This window comes from Capsicum annuum, chromosome 2, assembly GCF_002878395.1.
Source record: "Capsicum annuum cultivar UCD-10X-F1 chromosome 2, UCD10Xv1.1, whole genome shotgun sequence".
Lineage (NCBI taxonomy): Eukaryota > Viridiplantae > Streptophyta > Magnoliopsida > Solanales > Solanaceae > Capsicum > Capsicum annuum.
Genome location: NC_061112.1, coordinates 113,949,556 through 113,963,295, shown reverse-complemented (window position 1 = coordinate 113,963,295; position 13,740 = coordinate 113,949,556).

Here is a 13,740-nt window from a genome sequence, read left to right as displayed (position 1 = left end):
AGGAAATTGCCAAATGTAAAATGGGACTCTTCCGTGACGCGCCATGATTGTGGAGTCTCACTAAAATTTGACAATTGTGATTTTTCACTTCTCCGCAACGCACTACGGGCCCAAATCACGGTGTTTTATGACTGAAACTTAAAATAGCCATAACTTCTTACTCGGTTATCAGATTTAGGTGAATCTTATATCGTTGAAAAGCTAATTATATTTTCTATGCATTGGAGGGTCTAAAACTGGAAAATTGCACATATATGAAAAGTCATTCTTTCTTAAAGCTAACGCTTGACATTCTCGACGCTAAATAAAACTAGGAAAAGTACGAGGTTTTATAGCAGATGAATGTGATTCAATCTTTAAAGTATATAAAGTACTACATAGAGAGAGTTTGAGAGTATAAAATTCTAAATACATATCTGTCAAAATTACCTAAAAAATGATGAAATTAGTTCTCTATCATTTGGAGTGGAACAATCTATTCCACTCTAAGATGTAGCTAACAAAACTAAATTTTCGGTGGATATTCCAGTGAATTGGCTTTGAAAAAAAAAACCATAACAACCAAGAAGTTGAAAGTATAAAGAAATTTTAAAAATGAAAAACAAAGAAAAGAAGACAATGAGAGAAGAAAAGAAGAAGATTATACAAACATGAAACTGCAATACAAAGTTAGGTGGGTCTTATTTGTGCAAACAATGGTTCTCAAAAAGTGTCTGCAGAAAACAGTAAATTGTGGAAGAGATACTGCCATGTAGGAGATAATTTTGAAAGTTAAAAGACAAAAATGCCCTTGGTCGTTCCCTTAGTCACGTTTCTATTTAGAAGATTTTCAAAAATAATTATGGTAGCAGATGAATTACACAACAGTATCTAATTAAACTACACTATTTGGGTTACACTACAATAATCAAAATATTAGTGCAATATTAAAATATCTTGGGTAATATTAGTGTAATACTAGCTAATCAAAATATTAGCGTAATAATTTGAGTTACACTACAATAACTAATTAAATGATAGCAGATGAATGTGATTCGGTCTATAAAGTATATAAAGTACTACATAGAGAAAGTTTGAGAGTATAAAATTCTAGAAACATATCCGTCAAATTTACCTAGAAAATGATGAATTGGGTTCTCTATCATTTGAAGTAGAACAATCTATTCCACTCTAAGATATAGCTAACAAAACTAAATTTTTAATGGATATTTCAGTGAATTGCCTTTGAAAGTAAGAACGATAACAACCAAGAAGTTGAAAAGTATAAAAAAATTTCAAAAATGAAAAACAAAGAAAAGAAGACAATGAGAGGAAAAAAAAAAGATTATACAAACATGAAACTGCAATACAAAGCTAGGTGAATCTTATCTGTGCAAACAATGGTTCTCAAAAGTGTCTGTAGAAAACAGTAAATTATGGAGGAGATACTACCATGTAGGAGATATTTTTGAAAGTTAAAAGACAAAAATGCCCTTGGTCATTCCCTTAGTCACGTTTCTATATAGAAGATTTTAAAAAATAATTATGGTAGCAGATGAATTACACTACAATAACTAATTAAACTACACTATTTGGGTTACACTACAATAATTAAAATATTAGTGTAATATTAAAATATCTTGGGTGATATTAGTATATTTCATAAACTTTTGAACGACGAGGGAGACAAAGATTTCGTGTTGGGAGACTTATAGAAATCTCAGGAGTATCACGATTAGGGTTATTGTAGGCATATCAATGTTGAGGAGGTCAAAAGAGATATTCACAGGATGCGGAAGGGTAGGGCGATGGAGCCAGACGAGATTACAGTGGATTATTAAAAAAGCACTAGTGGGGAAGGTTTGGAGTGGTTGACAAGGTTGTTTCATATTATTTTTAGGGCAGCGAAGATGCCTGAAGCGTGGGGATGGAGTACGATGATTCCAGTGTATAAGAACAAAGGAGACATCCAGAGTTGCAACAGCTATAGAGGTATTAAGTTGTTGAGCCATACCATGAAGGTTTGGGAAAGGGTGGTAGAGTTAAGGATGAGAATGATTGTGACAATCTCTGAGAATCAGTTTGGTTTTAGCCTGGTCGACCGACCACTGAGGTCATTCACCTTGTGAGGAGATTAGTGGAGCAGTTTCAGGAGAGGAAGAAGGGCTTGCACATGGTGTTTATTAATCTTAAGAAGGCATATGACAGAGTTCCCAGAGAGATTCTGCGGAGGTGCTTGGAGGCTAGAGGGGTGCCCGTGGCGTATACTAGGTCGATTCAGGATATGTATGATGGTGCGACGACTCGTGTTAGGATGGTAGGTGGAGATTCAAAGCACTTTCTGGTCATGATAGGGTTGCACCAGGGATCGACTCTTAGCCCATTTTTATTTGCCTTGGTGATGGATGTTTTGACGCGATATATTCAAGGAGAGATGCCTTGGTGTATGTTATTCGCAGATGATATGGTATTGATTGACGAGACTCGAGGTGGAGTTAATGATAAGTTAGAGATTTGGAGATAGACGGTTGAGTCTAAAGGATTTTGGTTAAGTAGAACTAAGAAGGAGTACTTGGAATGTAAGTTCAGTGATGGGTTGCAGGAGGCTGGAGTGGTTGTGAAGCTGGACTCTCAGGCCATTCAGAAGAGGGAGAGTTTCAAGTATTTGGGTCTATGATTCAGGGCAATGGTGAGATTGATGAGGATATCACGCATAGTATTAGGGTAGGATGGTTGAAATGGAGGCTCGCTTCGGGAGTTCTATATGATAAGAAGGTGCCCCTAAAACTTAAAGGTAAGTTCTACAGAGTGATAGTTCGGCCGGCTATGTTGTATAGAGTGAAATGCTGGCTAGTTAAGAACTCTCACATCCAAAAGTTGAACGTGGCGGAGATAAGAATATTGCGATGGATATGTGGGTTTACTAGAAAAGCTAGGGTAAGGAATGATATTATTCGAGAGAAGGTGAGAGTTGCCTCAGCGGAGGACAAGATGCGAGAAGTAAGGTTATATTGGTTCGAGCACATGATGAGGAGGGGTTCTGATACCCCTATACGGATGTGTGAGACATTGGCTATGGATGGTTTTAGACAGGGTAGAAGTAGACCAAAGAAATATTGAAGGGAGGTGATTAGGCATGACATGGAGCAATTACAGCTAACAGAGGACATGACCCTTGATAGGAAGGTCTGGAGGACGTAAATTAGGGTAGAGGGTTAGGGGTGGGAGTGCATCGGTAATAGTAGAGGTGCGCCCCTCTGTATCCGAAGTTTCTTGTGCGTGGCTAGAAGTGTTAGTTTATTTTGCTTACCGTACTAGTTTATATGCACTTATTTTTTATGTTTGTTATACTGTTAGTTTGTCTTGCGTACCATACTAGTTATATGCACTTATCTTTTGTGTTTGTTATATCGTTATCGATCCTAAGCCGGGGGTTTATTAAAAACAACCTCTCTACTTCTCCTGAGGTAGTGGTATGGTCTGCGTACACTCTACCCTCCTCAGACCCTACTAGGTAGGAGTACACTGAGTATATTGTTGTTGTTGTGGGTGATATTATTGTAATACTAACTAATCAAAATATTAGTGTAATATTTTGAGTTACACTATAATAACTAATTAAATGGTAGCAGATGAATGTGATTCGATCTTTGAAGTATATAAAGTACTACATAGAGAGAGTTTGAGAGTATTAAATTCTAGATATATATCCGTCAAACTTACCTAGAAAATAATGAATTGGGTTCTCTATCATTTGGAGTAGAACAATCTATTCCACTTTAAGATGTAGCTGACAAAATTAATTTTTTGGTGAATATTTTTGTGAATTACCTTTGAAAGAAAGAACGATAACAACCAAGAAGTTGAAAAGTATAAAGAAATTTCAAAGATGAAAAACAAAGAAAAGAAGACAATGAGAGAATAAAAGAAGAACATTATGCAAACATGAAACTGCAATATAAAGCTCGGTGGGTCTTATTTGTGCAAACAATGGTTCTCAAAAAATGTCTACAGAAAACAGTAAATTGTGGAGGAGATATTGCCATGTAAGAGAAATTTTTGAAAATTAAAAGACAAAAATGCCCTTGATCGTTCCCTTAGTCATGTTTATATATAGAAGATTTTTAAAAATAATTATGGTAGCAGATGACTTACACTACTCTATTTGGGTTACACTACAGTAATCAAAATATTAGTGTAATATTAAAATATCTTGGGTAATATTAGTGTAATACTAACTAATCAAAATATTATTGTAATATTTTGAATTATACTATAATAACTAATTAAATGATAGCAGATGAATGTGATTCGGTCTTTGGAGTATATAAAGTACTACATAGAGAGAGTTTGAGAGTATAAAATTTTAGATACATATCCGTCGAACTTACCTAGAAAATGATGAATTGGGTTCTCTATCATTTGTAGTAGAACAATCTATTCCACTCTAAGATATAGCTGACAAAATTATATTTTCGGTGGATATTCTAGTGAATTGCCTCTGAAAGAAAGAACGACAACAACCAAGAAGTTGAAAAGTATAAAGAAATTTTTGAAATGGAAAACAAAGAAAAGAAGACAAAGAGAGAAGAAAAGAAGAAGATTATGCAAATATGAAACTGCAATACAAAGCTAGGTGGCTCTTATTCATGCAAAAAATGATTCTCAAAAAGTGTCTGCAGAAAACAGTAAATTGTGGAGGCGATACTGCCACGTAAGAGATATTTTTGAAAGTTAAAAGACAAAAATTTCCTTGGTCGTTCCCTTAGTCACGTTTCTATATAAAAGATTGTCAAAAATAATCATGGTAGCAGATGAATTACACTATAGTGACTAATTAAACTACACTATTTGGGTTACACTACAGTAATCAAAATATTAGTGTAGTTTTAAAATATCTTGGGTAATATTAGTGTAATACTAACTAAATCAAAATATTAGTGTAATATTTTAAGTTACACTACAATAACTAATTAAATGGTAGCAGATGAATGTGATTCAGTCTTTGAAGTATGTAAAGTACTACATAGAGAGAGTTTGAGAGTGTAAAATTCTAAATATATATATCTGTCAAATTTACCTAGAAAATGATGAATTGGGTTCTCTATCATTTGGAGTAGAACAATCTATTCCACTCTAAGATGTAGCAGACAAAATCAAATTTTTGGTGGATATTTCAGTGAATTTCCTTTGAAAGAAAGAACGATAACAACCAAGAGGTTGAAAAGTATAAAGAAATTTCTGAAATGGAAAACAAAGAAAAGAAAACAATGAGAGAAGAAAAGAAGAAGATTATGCAAACATGAAACTGCAATACAAAGCTAGGTGAGTCTTATTTTTGCAAACAATGGTTATCAAAAAGGGTCTGCAGAAAGCATTAAATTGTGGAGGAGATACTGCCACGTAGGAGATATTTTTAAAAGTTAAAAGACAAAAATGCCCTTGGTCGTTCCCTTTGTCATGTTTCTATATAGAGAAAAAAGTAAATAGAATCACATATGCTTAGCTTCTACTACATACATATATCGTTTGCCACACATACATTCATTTTCTAATTTAAACATACATATGTACATATATAATTAGCCACATATACTTTTACAATTACTAGTTTAGTTGTACGCGTCTCGCACGTGTACGTTGCTTTAATGAGTTTACACATTACATTAAATATAATATTTGTTTAAATAATAAAGAAAAATACAATAATTAAAGTCAACATCTTTTGAACATGCAAAGATGGAGAATTTATTTAATTAAACCTAATATATACAAAAAAATTCTCAATGCCAATTAAAATTTATCTACCACTAGTAAACTACAATAAAACAATATGATGATAGAGATATCAAAATAATAAAATTAAACCTAACCTTTGCAAAAGTTTTTTTTAAAGTCGATCGACATCCATCTACCATCTGTCAACTACAATAAAATAATATGATAATAACAATATCAAGACAATACAACTAAATCTAACATTTACACACACAAAATAAATCAAAGTAGAGATATTAAAATAATACAATTAAATCTAACCTTTTCATAAAAAAAATAATTCAAAGTCGACTGACATTTATCTACCACCTGTAAATTACAACAAAATAATACAATAATAAAGATATCAAAATAATACAACTAAACTTAATCTTTACACCAAAAATTCATAACAAAGTTTTGTATAAAGGTTATGATCAATAAAATCAAAACGTAATATAAATAAAAATTTGACATTCAAAAATATTCAAAAAGTTACCTAATAACAAAGCTATGGTCACAAAAAATTACTACCCAAATAATATATTCGTATAAACCTAAAAACGAACTTGTTAAATTGAAAAAAAGAAAGAAATATAAAGACCCCTAAGCTAAAATATTATAACAAAAGAATAATTGTCCTAACCTAAAACAAAAAACACTATCCTTTTTTTTGGTGGGGGTAAAATCCACTACCCATTTTTAATTAGAATACACGATTTGTGTTATAAAGTAAGAAAGAATAATGAAGAAGAGTAGAGAGAATAGAGAGAGTGGTTCTTATTTCTTCTCTTGAGGGATGAGAGATCATAAGATTGTAAATACAATGAACAAAACCCCTCTATTTATAGGAGGAATTTACTCCTAGTCTGAGTAAAAGACGGATGCTTCAAATCCTAATAGATATCAAAGTAAATCTTGATAGATCTTGATAGACATTCACTATAATATAAATACATTTATAACACTCCCCCCTGAGTGTCTAATTGGTGGATAATGTGCCTCGCTAAAACCTTACTAGAAAAAATCCAGTAGGAAAAAATAATCTAGTGAAGGAAAAAGAGTACACATCTCTAATAATACGCATTTCGGCTGCCTCATTAAAAACCTTATAAGGAAAACCCAGCGGGACAGAACCTCGTAAGGAAAAAAGAGTACGACGCGTATTAACTCCCCCTAATGAGAACATCCTTGACCTTTGCATCTCGATCTTGTGCAACATCTTCTTGAAAGTTGCAATTGGAGAAGATTTGGTGAATAAATCAGTTACATTGTCAGTTGAACAAATCTGTTGCACGTTAATATCATTATTCTTTTGTAGCTCGTGTATGTAGAAAAGCTTTGGCAAAATGTGCTTCGTTCTATCTCCATTTATGAATCCCCCCTTAAGATGTGCTATGTATGATGAATTATCTCTGTATAAAATTGTGGGTAGATTGTCATATTTCACACCACATTTTTCTCGAATGAGATGTATCATGGACCTCAACCATATACATTCTCGGCTTGCTACATGAATAGCTATTATCTCAAAATGATTCGATGAAGTTGCTATGATAGACTCCTTTGTATATCTCCAAGATATGGTAATACCACCACATATGAACACATAGCCTATTTGAGATCGAGCTTTATGCGGGTCAGATAAGTACCCAACATCAGCATGACCAATAAGATCGGGACTGCAATCTTTAGAATAAAACAAACTCATGTGTTTTATCCCATTTTGATGTCTCGTAGTAGGAGCAGAAATATATCTTGCTAAAAAATTGACTGAAAAGGCTATAGGCCTTGTAGTATTTACAAGGTACATAAGTGTATCAATTACACTAAGATATGGTACTTCATAACCAATCCAATTCGATATATTTTGAATTTCAGCAAATAATTTATTGCTTTGAAAACTCTCCAAGAGTTCCAATAATGTTCAAGCAATAAGCTTATACAATATAAGGATTATAAATAAGTTTTTCAGAAACTTTTATATGCTTCAAGCAGTTTGAATCCTTAAAAGTTTTCACATAAGTTTTGTCAAGTGACAATATTCAACATTTCATGAGTGACATCTTCAAGTGTCTGGACTACAAATCAAATAAGTTTTACGCTTACCAAAACGCATCCTTTCATGTCACTTGATAAATGTTTCTACGTCAGCATGCTTAAATAAACGTAGAATTCAGATCCCCGTAATCTTTCACAATATTGCGCCAATATTGTGTCAAAGATATTGATGATATATCATTTCATATCGGTTCACAATGCGACATAACATTTTGAGATCTCATCAATTCATTATTTTCAGGTACATAAACCTCTCATAAGGTTTCATGAAGTGTTATGTCATAGGCTCTTCAAGCGCATATTACCTTCTTATTATGATTATTTGCTCCTTATTCTATAAAAGTACTATTTCATTTGGAACCGATTGGTCTATCACGCTTCACGCATGCATAGACTTTGTCCTTTAGAGACATAAAATAGGAGCACTTGCAGCTTAAATATGAGATGCGTTCGGCATTTGACTTGAATTATCTTTTGAATGAGGATCTGATGATAATTCCTAACATACTTCGTAGCTGCTTATAATCTCTCCCTTATGTTAGGAAAGCTAACATACATCCTCCATCTTCTTTGATGGATTCATCTTTGTGCATCATGGTACATTCATTAATCATATACCGCACATCAAAACTATTAAATAAAATAGTTGGTTCATGATCTTGAACCAAGTGAGGGGAGAAAATAATCATAATTTATTGGTCTAATGTATACAAGTGTTATTGTATGCAACATATCATATTTCAGATCAACACATGAAGCATTTTCTCATTAGCAATAGTTCAGCTACTTATTGAAGACATTCAATGCTAAACCATCAGCATCAAGATTTATTAGCTTGATTGTACAATTTGAAAGTTATACTCTTAACTCAATATCATTGAGCAAGCACCTTTATGAATGTTAAACGGCAGGTTGACAATGAATGTACACGTGATCATCTTATATCGATGCATCTTAATAGATCACATGACGGGTGAACGAGTCCATATTCACCTTTTATACTTTTTAGATTTTAAGGGATCCAATACCAATATTAGTTGATCCAACCAACTTATCATGAGAAAAAACAACATTAAAAGTAATGAAGAATTTTCTAATTCTTCAATATATGCTCAATACTCAGTATGGATATCTTTGAGATGTCGAAATCGTTTATGTCAATTTATGAACTTTTATTCTAGCAAACTCCAAATTTACCATGACATGTATCTTTTACTTTAGTAAATTTCAGATTTACTATTACATGAATAAATTTTAGATTTACTACTTTAGAAGTAGATTTCAAAATAACTCTTCTCGGTTATTCTACCTTATTCGGAGGTGAATTGTGATACCATCATAATCAAGTACACGATTGCATTAATAAGTTTCATTAAATACTATCACATTCACCCCAGAGAATGGATCTGTGCTTATAATAATCAAAATTCTCATTCCCAAGGAATGAAATATAATCGTGCCATAAGTCTATCAAATTATGATAGTTTATAACCTCTTTTAAGATTTTGCTACTTCAGAAGCAAATCGAGGCATACATATGATGCAGAGAAATTTTCTCTAGCATATCTTATACTCATATAAGTGTGTGAAAATATCATCACTTTTGATGATCATTATCATATTGTCCCTCTACACGTATATTCATGCATTCAATTATTTGTGTTCTTTCAGACATATTATACACTGCTACCACATACACCTCAAGAATGAAGTAAGTTGTCATATTTCAGACTTAGCATATTCAATAGATCGAATTTCATGACTTTTCACCCAATACTCATTATTTTGCCTTAGCCATCATAATATCATTAGTATGGTACATTGAGATTCAAACTCAACGTCTTACCCATATAAAGGCGTCTTAGGCATAAATCAATGGGACTTGAACCCAACATATTATCATCCCTTTTGATAATATTGTTCTTGAAGACTAAATTTAAAACATAAATGGTTCCAAACCAATTATTTTTCCTCAAATCCAACAATAATTATATTATTAGTAGCAAAAGACAAATAACGTAAGGAACTACTAATTAACCTTGAAATTACCTTTAGATTTATAATATAGTTATTATAAAAATAACAACCACTATGTAACCTAAGAATAAAACGTTAGTAACATGTGCATATTTGGAAACCCGTGGTTGATATCTTCCGAGCATAATAGATTTGTAGATTTGTTATATAATACTAATTAACTTACTATGTTAAAAATATGGCAGACGTATGTATGACCAAATTGTCAAATAAATAAATAAGTAAATAAAAAAATTAGTTAGCTGAAGTCCATGAAAGAGAAAGAAAAGTTGGATTGAAAGTTCACTTTCCTTTACAAAGTAATTTGAAGATTTCATTTACTTTGAGAGTAGCCAAAGCAAATCAAAAGCTTATTTCCTCTAAAAAAAATTTCCGATCAATCAAAACATTACAAATGTAAACCGGATAAAATTAAGCCAAAGGCATTATCAAATAATTAGTTAGCCTATTAGTATTTGTCGCCACTTACTGGCATAAACATAAACTCAAAGGCAGAACCTCGTGCTGATAACGTGTTATGAAATATAAATAAAAAAATAAGAAGAATAAATAGAGAGAGAAGAGGAAGACTTCTTTATTTCTCTTGATGGATGAGAGATCGTTCATGTCAATTTATGAACTTTTATTCTAGCAAACTCCAAGTTTACCATGACATGTATCTTTTACTTTAGTAAATTTCAGATTTACTATTACATAAATAAATTTTAGATTTACTACTTTAGAAGTAGATTTCAAAATAACTCTTATCGGTTATTCTGCCTCATTCGAAGGTAATCCAACAATAATTATATTAGTAGTAGCAAAAGACAAATAACATAAGGAACTACTAATTAACCTTGAAATTACCTTTAGATTTATAATATAGTTATTATAAAAATAACAACCACTATGTAACCTAAGAACAAAACGTTAGTAACATGTGCATATTTGGACACCCGTGGTTGATATCTTTTGAGCATAATAGATTTGTAGATTTGTCATATAATACTAATTAACTTACTGTGTTAAAAATATGACAGACATATGTATGACCAAATTGTCAAATAAATAAATAAGTAAATAAAAAAATTAGTTAGCTGAAGTCCATGAAAGAGAAAGAAAAGCTGGATTGAAAGTTCACTTTCCTTTACAAAGCAATTTGGAATTTCATTTACTTTGGGAGTAGTCAAAGCAAATCAAAAGCTTATTTCCTCTAAAAAAAAATTTCCGATCAATCAAAACATTACACAATGTAAACCGAATAAAATTAAGCCAAAGGCATTATCAAATAATTAGTTATCCTATTAGTATTTGTCGCCACTTACCGGGATAAATATAAACTCAAAGGCAAAACCTCGTGTTGATAACGTAAGAAAGAACAAAGAAGAAGATTAGAGAGAATAAAGAGAGTGATTCTTATTTCTTCTCTTGAGGGATGAGAGATCATAAGATTATAAATACAATAAACAAAACCCCTCTATTTATAGGAGAAATTTACTCCTAATCTGAGTAAAAAACGGATGCTTGAAATCCTAATAGATATCAAAGTAGATCTTGATAGATCTTGATAGACATTCACTATAATGTAAATACATTTATAACAATTTGCATTTAGTTTCTGGAAGTTTTTTTTCTTCTTCTTGTAGGAGTCTTAACCTATTTTTTGTAAAATAGTTTTTTCAGTTTTTCTAAAATATTAGAACTTTACCTTATATAGAATTTTCTTATATAATAATTTATTTGAAGTTGAATTTTCTTTTAACAATTTATTGCCATAAATTTAGGAATTCAACTAAAAGTAGAAATTCTTCTCCTTTTTTTTCACATACTAGTTTAGGTGTACGCGCTTTGCGCGTGTATCCCACTTTAATGAATTCAAATGTTACACTAAATAGGATATTTGTTTAAATTGATAAAGATGAGTATAATAATTAAATTCAATATATTTTAAATATTTAAAGATGGAAAATTTATTTAATTAAACATAATCTTTGCCCAAAAAATTAAAAAAATATTTCAAAGCCCGACAACATTTATCTACCACCTGTAAACTATAACAAAACAGTACAATAAAAGAGATATCAAAACAACACAATTAAATCTAATTTTTACACACAAAAATTCCTCAAAGTTGATCAACGTTCATTTACGACTTGTAAACTACCATCTACGACCTGTAAACTACCACAAAATAATACACTAATAAAGATATTAAAACAATACAGTTAAACCTAACCTTTACCTAGAAAAATTCTTCAAAGACGACCGACATTCTTCAACTACCTATAAATTAAAATAAAACAATACAACAATAAAGATATCAAAACAATACAGTTAAAACTAACCTTTACATAAAAAAATCTTCAAAGTCAACCGACCTTCATCTACGATCTGTAAACTACAATAAAACAATATGATAATGATCGCAAACTTCAGTCTCCGCTGAAAATAATTTTTGCCTAAGAGGAAATTTTGACCCTAAAGGACGACTTGAATGAAAACAAAATAAGAAAATATAGTAGATGTAGAAAAAACTATATATACACACACATGTTGAATTCAAGTTTTAAACGATTTGTACACATTTTTAGACGTTTTTTATCCAAAAAATAAAGCAACTGTCCAAAAGTACGACAAATCTGTTAGTTTAGTGTATATGTTGAATTCTAAATGCTCGTCAAAAACAAATTATGAGAAATCATATCACAAATCACTCTTTCCTCGAAAAAATATTATGATGACTTGGGAATAAAGTGAAGGAAAAAAAACACACCTAAAGTATCTCATTGTTGTAAAATTTGTTACCTAAGCTGTCATCAAACATTTATCGAGGCCTCCACATCGTTTCCTCGTGATTCTATGAAAAGTCAATGTTACAAAGGAATGTATAAAGAATCTATAGAAAATAAAATTTAAATTAATCTATAGAAAATAAAATTTAAATTAATCTTTAACATAAGCCTTCCTCCAGTCTAAATAAACCTTGAATAACAATAAGAAAAATAAATTAACAAATAAACTAATAATATATTAAACAAAAATAAATTGTCAAATAAACTAATAATAAATGAAATTAATACAAAAAAGCTAAAAAGACATGCAAAGTAGACAAAAATCACATATCAAAGAGGACGAAAAATGAAAAAACAAGCCAACAATTATAAAGCAAGCTATGTACAATAAGTAATTGTAAAAAAAAGTGGGGGAAGAGGAATCAAAGACGTGATATGAAAGAAATTATTATTGCTACTTGGATGTAAAACTAATAAAACACAAGCAAGAACAATAAAGTCACCATAGAAACTAATACGAAAGTGTGACCTTTTTTATACAAAACTTTTCTAAATGGAAAAGTCTTTTATTTACTTTTATAAAAACCTAAATATTAGGAGTTTAGTAAAATCGTGCCTTTAATTGTTTTTCATCATTCATATTTTCCTTTTCTAGTGTCAAAGTCAAAAATACTGTGTGTTTTATTATGAAAAAAAAAAGAGTCCTAACACATATAAATAAAGTTGTTATTAAATGTTATTATTCTAATTTTTTGCCAAATATAAGGTACTATAATTAGGACTCTTTTAATAATGGTAGTTTTTTATTTTTTCAAAAATATATATTTTTAGTATTTATGTATAATTATAATTTAAAAAAATAGTAAAAAGACGATTTTGTCTAAATGAGAGTGTTTTAATGTAGGGTAAAAAGTTTGAATCACTTTTCTAAGGGTCTTCACACTTTTAATATATTATAGATTATAGATATAGATTATAGATATAGTGATTTAAACTTTTTGTCCTACATTAAAAGATTTTGTAATAGACAAAATCTTTTTTGCTTCAATTTTTAATATTAAATATTGACACATACCCATGCTCATTGAAATATCAATATTTTCTATTTTTAATCATCATTGAATTGCCATTATTA